Below are 14289 nucleotides of genomic sequence, written 5' to 3' on the forward strand. Positions count from 1 at the left end.
TTCCCCTCCTCTCCCTCTCTCCCTCCTCGTCCGAGTGGCCTTGTCAATACCTATCAACTTCCTGAATCCTTCAGCTCCTCGGAACGCTCCGGAGCACTCGACGGCCAGGGGCTTAGATCCCGATCCCTCTCTGAGTCTCACAGAGGCTTTACGGAGGGAGCCAGCCCTTTGAAGGTTCACAACATACCTCAGAGGCACAGAGTAGAAAAATCTAACTGCTCAACACGGCCAGGTTCACAGGTGAAACTCAGAAAGAAAAGTTCCTGATGTGAATCCAACAGACAGACAGAGAGAGACTGCAGAGGAGGAGAGAAGAGGAGTGGTGGAGAGGTGGAGTGCCAAATGTCTTGCATAGCACCATTTGTCTCAGAGGATTAGTGTTTCTGGGGTTGTTTCAGTTGTCATTCAAGTTAAAGAAGGTAGGATGAGAGGTGTGTTCAGAAATACACACATAACTGTGAGCAAGTTTTGGCCCAATTTTACTGGACATTGTCATTTCACCTAGAATCTGGTATAATTTCAAAACAAAGGGGCAAGAGGCTAATCATTATTTTATTGCTGGACCCTGATAGGCAAATGTTGCAGACTTGTACCCTTAGAGAAAAAACATATTATTTCACATGTGGAAAATCAAATAATTTCACATGAGATTTCACGTGAAATCATATGAAAACATGTTTTTGGAACACATCACATGATCACATGTTTTCACGTGTGTAGTTTCATGTTATCACATGTTGCTTTAAGGTCTACCTACAATATCGTAATTGGAAATATCGTAATTGCTAATTAGTTGATTTAACTGCATTTAACTGCCTGGTAATCGCTATATGCATTGCCCTCATGCTACCCAATAGAGGTGGATCTTTACCCTTAAGACCATGAAACAAAGCACACATACTCCCTGGAATCTCCCTGAGTTGGTCTGAATGTCAGACAAGGGCATTAGTGCAACTAGGCGGGCCAGGACTCCATTCAACCTGGTGTAACCGCACAGAGTCTAAAGGCTAGCAACGGGCAGCCCATAATAAGGGTGAAAAGGTCAAAGAGGTTTCCAGACACAACATCACAAAACATTGGTGGACATCTGTAAACACTTTTTAGAGAGAGATAATTAAATTATTTTACACTTAATTTGTTTACAAAGACGAAACCTGTTTCTGATTATACTCAGAAATAGTCATTGCCGCAATGAAGGATAACTTTGAAATGCCTACATAAACCAAATTAAGTATAGTGGTAAGGATTTCAATTAAGCCCAAATTGTATTACTTCATGCTTTTTCCTATGCCAAATTTATTCAGGGATATAATTTACGAATGAAATTACACTGAAAATGAGTTGATAGACATAAACTATTCAATATTTGATTCACAACACCTGTCTCGCGCAATTCATCTGGAGTCCTTGGAGGGTTGTTAGAGGGACCTTTTAAAGAGGGAAGTGTGGTATACAGAATCTGTGGTCTTTAGCACAAATGCACTATTAAAAGGAAACAGTAAAGAGTTAATGTTCACTTGAATAAAGCTGCATCAGGAAGTGCAAGTTTGCCTTGGGATTTCTGCTAACTCTGCTAACCCTGCTAACTTTGCTAACCCTGCTAACTCTGCTAACCCTGCTAACCCTGCTAACCCTGCTAACTCTGCTAACCCTGATAACCCTGCTAACCCTGCTAACTCTGCTAACCCTGCTAACCCTGCTAACTCTGCTAACCCTGCTAACCCTGCTAACTCTGCTAACCCTGCTAACCCTGCTAACTCTGCTAACCCTGCTAACCCTGCTAACCCTGCTAGCCCTGCTAACCCTGCTAACTCTGCTAACTCTGCTAGCCCTGCTAACCCAGCTGTAGAACTTTAAAAGTTCTACAGCTTCACCATCGAGAGCATCCTGACTGGTTGCATCACCGCCTGGTATGGCAACTGCTCGGCCTCGACCGCAAGGCACTACAGAGGGTAGTGCGTACGGCCCAGTACATCACTGGGGCCAAGCTTCCTGCCATCCAGGACCTCTATACCAGGTGGTGTCAGAGGAAGGCCCTAAAAATTGCCAAAGACTCCAGCCACCCTAGTCATAGACTGTTCTCTCTGCTAACACACAACAAGCAGTACCGGAGCGCCAAGTCTAGGTCCAAAAGGGTTCTTAACAGCTTCTACCCCCAAGCCATAAGACTCCTGAACAGCTAACCAAATGGCTACCCGGACTATTTGCATGGACGATGCTGGTTGAGAGAATGCCAAGAGTGTGCAAAGCTGTCATCAAGGCAAAGGGTGGCTATTTTGAAGAATCTCAAATATAAAATATGTTTTGATTTGTTTAACACTTTTTTGTTTACTACATGATTCCATGAGTGTATCCGGCGAGGAGTTAGCACTTCATTGTCTTCACTATTATTCTACAATGTAGAAAATAATAAAAATAAAGAAAAACCTTGGAATGAGTAGGTGTGTCCAAACTTTTGACTGGTACTGTACATATTACCTCAATTACCTCGACTAACCTGTGCCCCCGTACATTGACTCTGTACCAGTACCCACTGTATATAGCCTCGTTACTGTTATTTTATTGTTGCTCTTTAATTATTTGTTAATTTTCTATTTTCTTCTCTTTTTTTTTTTTTTTCTTGTTTACTTCAGTTTATTTAGTAAATACTTTCTTAACACTTATTTTTTCTTTAAACTGCATTGTTGGTTAAGGGCTTGTAAGTAAGCATTTCACTGTAAGGTCTACACCTGTTGTATGCGGCACATGTGACAAATAACCTTTGATTTGATTTGTTTTGACCATGATAACCCTGCAAACTTTAAAATACAATGATCATAACATGAATAGTGTGAGTACAAATGAGTCAGACAACTTCCCAACTGCCTCAACATCGTTATCAACTTGATGTGCCAAAGACTGGCAGCAATATAAGCTAGTCTAGACCATTTAAAGTTATTTCCAAACCCATTCGATGTTGAAGTACTGAGTCTATTCTAGTGTTTATCCGACCACTCAAGGGATTTCATCACATCGAACGCCCCCTTTAAAACATAATCTACTGCCAACTTAATTAAACTTGGCAAATGTGAAATTTGAATGAGTGTATCCGACGAGGAGTTAGCACTTCATTGTCCCTTCATTTAGGACCAACGACACTGTCCTAATGAAGATGCCGTTGAGATGTATTGCCATTATGCATCGCAATTAAAGCATTTTGCTTGAGCACTTTGGCTTTGACTCGGCTGTCGCTCATCACATGTCGACATTTTCTGCTTCCGCGAGTCTCTGAGGAATTACAAAATCCCCAAGTCATTGGTCGACGGCAGGCGGTGGAGGCGTCTCGAAGCAGCTCCGTATAGCAACACAGTGAGCGCTCCATTGAAACGTGTGAAATTGTAATCAGAGATGATGCGAGGAGAGAGCTGTAATTAATGTTGTCTGTCACCGAGATTATGGCGGTAAATTTGGAGGACGTGCAAAGCGGCGAGTGAGACATTAGCGAAATGATGTGCTGTGGGGTGATGTTCGACTCAGTAATGCAGGCATGGGCATATTTAAATGTTATCATCAGAACATCGGACAATTAGCGCTAGTGAAACGAAATGTGAGTTAAAAAGTCAGACGACAATCAGAAGATCTGGAGCATTACTTGAAACACAGGGGACACACACCGGCTCAGATGTACAAGTTGACACAAAATCTTTCATGAAAATGAATTTAAGACCTGAGCTACCTACTCTCACACCAGCCTCACAGACACATTGGCCAACACACTTACTGTACCCATAGTTCCCTTTCTCTCACACCGATGTGGACTGATAGTTCCCTTTCTCTCACACCGATGTGGACTGATAGTTCCCTTTTTCTCACACCGATATGGACTGATAGTTCCCTTTTTCTCACACCGATGTGGACTGATAGTTCCCTTTTTCTCAATCCGATGTGGACTGATAGTTCCCTTTCTCTCAAACCGATGTGGACTGATAGTTTCCTTTCTCTCACACCGATGTGGACTGATAGTTCCCTTTCTCTCAAACCGATGTGGACTGATAGTTCCCTTTCTCTCAAACCGATGTGGACTGATAGTTCCCGTTCTCTCACACCGATGTGGACTGATAGTTCCCTTTCTCTCAAACCAATGTGGACTGATAGTTCCCTTTCTCTCAAACCGATGTGGACTGATAGTTCCCTTTCTCTCACACCGATGTGGACTGATAGTTCCCTTTCTCTCACACTGATGTGGACTGATAGTTCCCTTTCTCTCAAACCGATGTGGACTGATAGTTCCCTTTCTCTCAAACCGACGTAGACTGATAGTTCCCTTTCTCTCAAGCCGATGTGGACTGATAGTTCCCTTTCTCTCACACCGACGTGGACTGATAGTTCCCTTTCTCAAGCTGATGTGGACTGATAGTTCCCTTTCTCTCAAACCGACGTGGACTGACACACACTTTCATTAGGCGTCTCTCTACCCCGGCTCAGGGATGTGTATTACTGATTGCTTCGCCAACGGTGGACGACTCGACAAGCTACAATAGATGAGAGACAACACAACAAGGCGGGTAGCTGGAAGACTGATAGGCCGAGGTGGGGTACGACAGGCTATCCCATCAGTCTCAGTGTGTCAGCCTCTTATCCCAGCAGACAAATTAGGGCCTGAGGAGGAGTCTGGACGACTAAACGGATTCATCACTGGGCTGGGTTAAACAGGACTAACATGTATCAGTGTCACGTTATTCCTGATAAAAGAGAGGGGAGAAGCTGGTGGTAGTGGGTTGGAAGTGGTAAAAGTCAACCCTGTTGGATTGATTTGTGAGACAGAGATGCTGTTTTCTGTCTGAATGGGAGGAGGTGCGAGAGGGAGGGGACTCCCTGGGGTTGTGTGTCGAACGGAATGGCGCTTAGCCGCACATATTATGTCAACACCAAACGGCATCCTCTGTTACGGGTGCATTGTGGGAATTGTAGTGAAAAATCCCAAATCAGTTGATAAGATAAAGAACATGAGGTCTTAAGAAACCTTCTAGAGAAGCGAGACCTCCACTGTCATGTAGACCTTTATGATGCCTCTGGACAGCAGGATGAGAAGCTAGAGAAAGAGATGGAGAAAGGGGGATATGTGGTAAAGAAGGATGAGACCAGAGGACAGAAAGCCCTCAGCTAATGACAGGCTACTCTGCATCACTGCACTGACTAATGAGATCTCAGACAATGGTGAGCTGTAGGACCGGTCAGTATGTGTGTGTGTGTGTGTGTGTGTGTGTGTGTGTGTGTGTGTGTGTGTGTGTGTGTGTGTGTGTGTGTGTGTGTGTGTGTGTGTGTGTGTGTGTGTGTGTGTGTGTGTGTGTGTGTGTGTGCTCGCGTGTGTGTGCTCGCGTGTGTGTTAGAGAGAGAGTAAGAGAGTGCATGAGGTGTGTGTTCACTCAAAAATGTGGTGTGCTGAGATGAAGTGTGATTTACTGAGAGAGAGCGAGAGAGAGAGAAGAAGAGAGCGTGAGAGAGAGAGAGAGAGAGAGAGAGAGAGAGAGAGAGAGAGAGAGAGAGAGAGAGAGAGAGAGAGAGAGAGAGAGAGAGAGAGAGAGAGAGAGAGAGAGAGAGAGAGAGAGAGAGAGAGAGAGAGAGAGAGAGAGAGAGAGAGAGAGAGTAAAACGGGCAGCTGAGTACAGTATCTACAGTACCTTGATATAGCCTCCAGACCCTGAGAACTAATCCTTGGTGCATGACAGTAGTTCATTCTCTTAATAATTTACATCATATTGATTTAGCTACCTTAGTGCACACTCCTCCCATACCCTGAGAGAGAGAGAGATAGAGGGAGAGAGCCAGAAGGAGAGAGAGAGAGAGAGAGAGAGAGAGAGAGAGAGAGAGAGAGAGAGAGAGAGAGAGAGAGAGAGAGAGAGAGAGAGAGAGAGAGAGAGAGAGAGAGAGAGAGAGAGAGAGAGAATATTCACCTGTATGGCTTCACATTAACACTGATGGAGGACAGCAGCATGTCAGAGAGATGAGGTGGTTCTCACATCGCCCGTACACTGCAATCAGCTTGACTATTCATGGACATATGTAATCATTGCCTCGGACTGATAACATGTTTGGACACTGGTATTAGTAATGAGAAAAGCTTGTCAAAAAATCAAAAAAGGACCGTATAAGTGACTGAGTACTGACTAGTTTCAAAACTTGATGATGACAATGATGATGACGATTCGTAAAAATTTACATTTTTGGTTCCATTTAATCCTGTCACTTTGGAGGTAAAGCCGGATGACTCTCAGAAGCGAGAAAGATTAAATGGTAATGAGTGTCTGGCCTAACGCTGTTCTTCTGCTCAACCTCTTATCAGAGAGCCAAGAGGAGAATTAGTATTCCTCTATTGTCAAAACGCTGGTCCGTAAACTCTGCTCTTTAAATATTCATTAGCTTCGTCTAAAAAATCGTCTGGTGCTCTCCTCAGATTTATAATTCAAATGATGGGACGGTTGGATTTGGTGACATTTCCCTCCTAAAGACGCCTCTATCACTCACGCCAGTGAGGGTGGTTTAAAGAGATATTAAAAAGGTATCATTTACTGCAAGCATTAAGAGCGCTTTAATTCATCCTCTAGTTAATTGCATAGAGGTAGAAATATGTTCTTCAAGAGAGTTGCAGTGAACTGGGCCTCACAATGGTTGAGTGTGTTGGTTTTTCCTCTATGTGTATCGCCATCTAGTGGAAACTAGTGGAGATTTGTGATGTTTCAGAACCTGTGATATGAGTGAATTTCAAAACTACTGGTCAAGGATCAGGTTCTTCATCCTCCTAATGGTTAAGGTTAGGATTGAGGGTGGGGTAAGCTGATCCTAGATCTGTTACTTAACGGCTACTTCTACCTCAAATCTGTGAAGAAAGACTTGTCAGCTGGATCATACAGTGAGGACTATTTTGGAGTTCTATGACATACTGTATACGTAGTGCTACATGCATTCTAAAATCCATATGGATGTCTAAGGCCTGGTAGATATCATAACCCAATCTTAACTAGCACTAAACCTGTGAAATATTTATAATATATTATATTAGTTCCCCACATTTTTTTTTAAAGATGCTCATGCATTGTTCTTCTATAATAATGTACAATTCCATACACTAATAACACATTCATACCAGCTGTATGAGAGTATAGATGATGACATAATAATAATAATAATAATAATATATGCCATTTAGCAGACGCTTTTATCCAAAGTGATTTACAGTCATGCATGCATACATTCTCCTTATAGAATTTGAAATATTTTACGTATGACATGACCTCAGAACATCTGTATTATCATGGGTAGTGTTCTAGTGTGGGTGGTCAGGTTGGTGGACTACACTCTTAGAAAAAAGGTGCTATCTAGAACGTAAAAGGATTCTTTGGCTCTCCCCATAGAGAACCCTTTGAAGAGCCCTTTTTGGTTCCAGGTAGAACCCTTTTGGTTCCAGGCAGAACCCTTTTGGGTTCCATGCAGACCCCTTTCCACAGAGGGTTCTACATGGAACCCAAAAGGCTTCTACCTGGATCCAAAAATAGTTATACTGGGAACCAAAAAGGGTTCTCCTATGGGGACAGCCAAATAACCCTTTTTGAACCTTTTCTTCTAAGAGTGTACCATACTAGACTGCCCTGGTGGTATTATGCTAAACGACTGCCCTCTGCTGGACTGTCCTATCACTGGTACGATGATTATTACAGTATGATTAGCATTATGTACGATCAGTGTCCAATCAAACATAATCATAAGGCCAATGGGGATCCTAAATCAAATCAAATCAAATAATAGTTAGGACCACTGTAACACTAACCCTGAAGTTTATATTTACATCTACAGTATATCATAGTGTACTGTGCATAAAGTGTAACATGAATGACTGTATGCCTGCCCCCATTGTCATTCCTGTTACATAAGGCCTTGAGTTTTTCCTCAGTATGTAATCTGACCAGGAAAAACTATGGGCTTAGTATGAGTTGTGATGATGTATGAATGAAAAAATAATAATTTCAAATCAAATGTAATGTCATATTTGTCACATGCACCAAATACTTGAGCCACCCTTAAGGTAGACAGTGTTGACATGCAATATAGGCTAAATGAATTGATGTTACCGAGACACTCCAACCTTGGTTTGGTGAAACATATAATTGCTTACACTGTACACTCTGTTTAAGTAATGTTGTCATTTGATCAAAATAGTGTTTAATTGATAATGGGTGACTGATGGAAAGTAACTATTGCATTCTCTCCCTGTATAAGGTGTCTAAAGATCTGTGGACTGCATCAATATTTAAAAAGCAATGGAATGGAACCAAGTAAGAAAATAAACATAAAAATATGCTCTCTAGGTATAGCCCAAAGTAAAACATGGGGATGTATATTACTGTTTTCTTTACCTAATAGAAACAACACCCAGGAGGATTTGGCATTAAAGTATTGATCATGTACCTTGTGCTTTTCTCTAATTCCATCATGTATTTCTCACCTTGTACGGTGTCCATATTAGGACATCCTCAGTCTCAGCGGAAACGATCCTAATATGGACGATATGTCTTTTACTCAATCTCGAAGCTGAGATGATTTGTCTGTGTCTGTTTGAGAGGCCAAACATCCCAGGCACATATAGGCATCTTGAGTTGCCTTTCATCTCTGTCTTATCCCAATTATTCCAGCACCCAGCTCCATTCCACCAACGTCACTGTGAGTTTAATTGACAGGGGAGCTTGGCTATTCTCTCCTTAAATACTGTTCAGTCCAACTTGGTCACAGACTACAGAGTCGTTTCCATGCATATTGTATCTCACCCCTGTGAGATCTTTTACCCTTGGCCACCTTGGGGCGACCTTGTCAAATCACATTTTATTTGTCACATACACGTGTTTAGCAGATGTTATTGCGGGTGTATCGAAATGCTTGTGCTTCTAGCTCCGACAGTGCAGTAATATCTTACAAGTAATATCTAACAATTTCACAACATATACCCAATACACACAAATCTAGTAAGGAATGGAATTTAAGAATATATACATATATGGACAAGCAATGACAGAGTGGCATGGACTAAGATACAGTAGAATATTATAGAATAGAATACAGTATATACATATGAGATGAGTAATGCAAGATATGTAAACATTATTCAAGTGACTAGTGTTCCATTTCTTAAAGTGGCCAGTGATTTCAATAGGCAGCAGCAGCCTTTAATGTGCTAGTGATGGCTATTTAACAGTCTGATGGCCTTGAGATAGAAGCTGTTTTTCATTCTCTTTGTCCCAGCTTTGATGCACCTGTAGTGATCTCGCCTTCTGGATGATAGCGGGGTGAACAGGCAGTGGCTCGGGTGGTTGATGTCCTTGATGATCTTTTTGGCCTTCCTGTGACATTGGGTGCTGTAGGTGTCTTGGAGGGCGGGTAGTTTGCCCCTGGTAATGCATTTGGCAGACCGCACCACCCTCTGGAGAGCCCTGCGGTTGCGGGCGGTGCAGTTGCCGTACCAGGCGGTGATACAGCCCGACAGGATGCTCTCAATTGTGCATCTGTAAAAAGTTGTGAGGGTTTTAGGTGCCAAGCCACATTTCTTCAGCCTCCTGAGGTTGAAGAGGCTCTGTTGCACCTTCTTCACCACACTGTCTGCGTGGGTGGACCCTTTCAGTTTGTCTGTAATGTGTACGCCAAGGAACTTGAAGCTTTCCACCTTCTCCACTGCGGTCCCGTCGATGTGGATAGGGGGGTGCACCCTCTGCTGTTTCCTGAAGTCCACGATCATCTCCTTTGTTTTGTTGATGTTGAGTGAGAGGTTATTTTCCTGGCACCACACTCCTAGAGCCCTCACCTCCTCCCTGTAGGCGGTCTCGTCATTGTTGGTAATCAAGCCTACTACTGTTGTGTTGTCTGCAAACTTGATGATTGAGTTGGAGGCGTGCTTGGCCACGCAGTCATGGGTGAACAGGGAGTACAGGAGGGGGCTGAGCACGCACCCATGTGGGGCCCCAGTGTTGAGGATCAGCGAAGTGGAGATGTTGTTTCCTACCTTCACCACCTGGGGGCGGCCCGTCAGGAAGTCCAGGACCCAGTTGCACAGGCGGGGTTCTGACCCAGGGTCTCGAGCTTAATGATGAGCTTGGAAGGTACTATGGTGTTGAATGCTGAGCTATAGTCAATGAACAGCATTCTTACATAGGTATTCCTGTTGTCCAGATGGGGATAGAGCAGTGTGCAGTGTGATGGCGATTGCATCGTCTGTGGATCTATTGGGGCGGTAAGCAAATTGAAGTGGGTCTAGGGTGACAGGAAAGGTAGAGGTGACAAGATCCTTGACTAGTCTCACTAAGCACTTCATGATGACAGAGGTGAGTGCTACGGGGCAATAGTCATTTAGTTCAGTTACCTTTGCTTTCTTGGGTACAGGAACAATGGTGGCCATCTTGAAGCATGTGGGGAACAGCAGACTGGGAAAGGGAGAGATTGAATATGTCCGTGGTATCAGTGTCCCTACTATGTAGGCCTAGAGCCCCATCTAAAGTTGAGCTCTCCTCACACATGATAAGGGGACGGCACCATTTAGGGATCAGAAGCACCTTCAAACTGGAGCGAGATGGACGTCACTTTTCCAAGTAAAAGCTAATCATTGACCTGCTATAAAGCGTTGACCTTTGAATGGCAGTATTGCATTTCAAGCTTTGACCTTTGAATGGCAGTATTGCATTTCATGAGTTACAATGAGTTACACATTTACAATAGTATGATAGCATAATGAGTTCACTCAGTCTGTGGTGAACTTATTTCAATGATGGTTTGGAGAAATGATAGGCAGGTATTCTTGCTTAAAAGTTGTGGTACAGCTTCTTACTCTAGCTCTTTCCATAAACCTTTTACTGTACATAGTGGTGGATGGACTATATGTCGTTGTAACAGCATTGATACGGTATGATACCTAAAGCTTAGCCGCATGACAAATGTGTTTCCCTTAGCTCAGCTGCTTTTGAGGAAGAGATCCTCTGTAAGAGGCTCATGGGAACCATGCTTGAAGGGGTTTGAGATAGGATGAACTAACAGGCCACTTACCTGCTATCTCCACCCAAACAGAGGAATCTGGGCTCTTCTGCGCTCAGCAAAATGCTGTGGCTGGGTGTCTGAGGAGTTCAGCCTCGTGTTCATCCTTTAAGCGGTTTAGTTGCCAATCCAACGGTCGAGAATCTCACACGACCTAGGGCTTCTAACAGAGAGTTCATTTTTTTTGTATATTCTCTATAGAATTGATTCTCAACACTGATTCACTTGGGCAATCTGTAGCGTGCATGTTTTTGTTCTACCCCAGCACTAGCATACCTGATTTATGTTGCATGTCATTTTGTGGTTTTGTGGTTGACATCTATGCTTACCAAGAACCTACTCAGGTACAACGGAATATCAACAAAACAGTATCCTAAGTTTAATTTGATATGATACATGATTGATAGATGGTTGTAATGCCCATGGTCAACTTCAGCTTTCCGTATCCCTATCCTTTAGCAATTATCATACCATATCTCTATTCAACCAGTCAACAAGGCCATTTAAAGGACAAGCTGGAGCTCTCCTTTCAAATTACTTGTAGAATTGCATATTGTGTTTCCACTTGAAAACAAAACCATGTAAATGATCGCAATTAACTTTGAATTAGAGCCATTAACTTAATAAACGTCCAAGACACGGCTTCATTTCACTGCTTTAAACCCCCCTTCTGGTGATATCAGGTATCTGTTTGGAAAGGCTCTCTGGGTAATAATGCAGACTGACGACTGACACATTATTGGCCCGTCTTTCTTTAGAGAGGGATTACTTGCGGGTCAAATTATTCCGTGAGACGTCCGAATGAATTTAAGATTAATGGCCGCTCCAGATGCCCATGTTTATGACACTAATGAGTTGTGGTGGCATAAAGCTTTTTGCAAAGTAACCATGCCAACATTGATCAAGTGACACCCAGATTAAAGATTTAGGAAGGGGGGACAAGGAGACGGTGTCATGCGTCCCAAATTGCACCATATTCCATATATATTTTGACCAGAGTCTATTGGGCTACTATATAAGGAACTTGTTTGGGACGCAACAAGTGACATGCAAATTGGGGATTGGGCCAATGCCATTTGTTTATTGTGGAGCCAGTGGGAGAGTCGATGTGGTGGTTAGAGGAAGAGAGTTGACTGCTATAAGATGACAACATGTTCCTCTAATGATCTTCTTATCTCCTTATGCCAGTCTGTTTACTGGATTGCGCTGAGAGCAATATGAGACCAAAGGGAGAAAGGAGGAAGGTCTGTCTATAGCATGGTTGATGCCAGATGAATGTTGAAGTGTGTTTAGTCACAATCCCCACTAGAGGGCGATACTAACTTTCATATGTTTATGCCAGATAGCATTAGGACATCTCTCAATCTATGGGAACTGAATTATTCCAAAATTGTAATTAAAACCCATTTTGATGCGTTCAATATCAAGTCACGGCCACAACAAGAATTCATTGATGATCATTCACAAATTTGTGCAGCTCATATTTGAAGACTGCTGAGCTGTCCAGATTCTTATAGCCTAAACTGCTCCTGCCATATGTTCCCACAGCGTTCCTCCCTCCCTTTCCTTGTACGGCAATGCATTCATTAAAAATTTAGTTGTGGTGAGGACACTGTATGCCATACACTAAGTTGCTCCACAAGCCAAACAAGGTCAAAAACTCAGTATAGTTCAGGTCTTTTCAATACTTTTCATGTTGCCACCTTGGTAAGATATCACATCACCCTGTGGTCTTAGAATGGGGCCATGCTGTGGCTGAGTGCCCTATAAGGGAAACAGAATCCCTCTCACCAGTACCAGTCATTGCGTAAGATTATAGGGCACTTCTATTTCCTCAGCCCTCAATACCCAATAGGCCTGGGCTCCGGTTTCACTAGTATGGCTCTCTCGTCTTGTCTGACTCAGGAGTACCCTGTGTTTGAATGTTCCAATTGATTCTGTTTGATGACATCCCCATAGAGAGTTTGACTGTAGCATTGCTTTACTATAGAAGCATCGAAGAACCCCATACAAAGGGTAAAGGAGCAGTCTGCAATATATTTGTCCCTTGAGGGTACGGGACAAAATGTATAAACAACTGACTCTCAAATAAAAACCCACATAGAAAGGCATAGATAGATCCATTTGAGTCACTCAATGTGTACTCCCAACATCCCTACCAATCAGTCCTGCTCGGTCAATACGATGCAGAGGAGGCTAGTGGGAAAAGCTATAGGAAAACAGGCTCATTGTAATGGCTGGAAGGGAATCAATGGAACGGTGTCAAATGTGGTTTCCATATGTTTGATGTGTTTGGTACCGTTACAATGAGCCTGTCCCCGTATAGGTCCTCCCACCAGTGACACTTAAAATGTTTTTCCGTATTCCTTGTTTTGTAGGCTAAGAATGAGCCTCAAATGTGCATCGTCAAGAGAATGTACCGTGCGGTATACCTCAGGGCAGTTGCCTTGGGCCGTTACTCATCTCTATTCTTACAAATGATTTGCAACTTTTCTTACAAGAAGCTAAAATAACTATGTATGTTAATTGATTGCACACTCTACGCATCAGCACCTACAGCCAGGGAGCTCACTGAGACTCTTAGCAAGGAGTTACAAGCAGTATCAGAATGGGTAATTAACAATAAACTGGTCTTAAATACATCTAAAGCCAAAAGCATTGTATTTGGTTCAAAGCATTCCCTTAGACCTAAACCTGAACTGGAGTTGCATAAAGGGTGTGATCATTGAACAAGTTGAAGAAGCTGAACTCCTAGTAGTAACATTGGATGGTCAGTTATCATGGTCAAGTCATATTGACAAAGTTGTTGTTGTGAAGATGGGGCGGGGTGTGTCTGTTATAAAAATATATTATAGGTTTTTGACACATTGATCAGCTGTACTAGTTGTTCAGGCTCTGGTCTTGTCCCATCTTGATTACTGTCCGATAATATGGTCAGGTGCAGCAAAGAAAGACTTAGCAAAGCTGCAGCTGGCTCTGAACAATGCAGCACACCTTGCCCTTAACTGCACACACAGAACTAACATCAACGACATGCATGATAGTCTTTCATGGTAGGGGGTTGAGGAGAAATGTACTACTTCTCTTCTAGTCTTTTTAAGAACCATTTTTTTTTGTTAAAACCACTTGTATAATCTATTTGCATACACTTCAAACAGACATACATACCCCACTAGGCACGCCACTGTGGGTTTCTTCACGGTACCCAAAACAAAAACAGATTTAATGCGTCTCTCAGTTATG

Source organism: Coregonus clupeaformis, chromosome 16, assembly GCF_020615455.1.
Source record: "Coregonus clupeaformis isolate EN_2021a chromosome 16, ASM2061545v1, whole genome shotgun sequence".
In the NCBI taxonomy this organism is placed as follows: domain Eukaryota; kingdom Metazoa; phylum Chordata; class Actinopteri; order Salmoniformes; family Salmonidae; genus Coregonus; species Coregonus clupeaformis.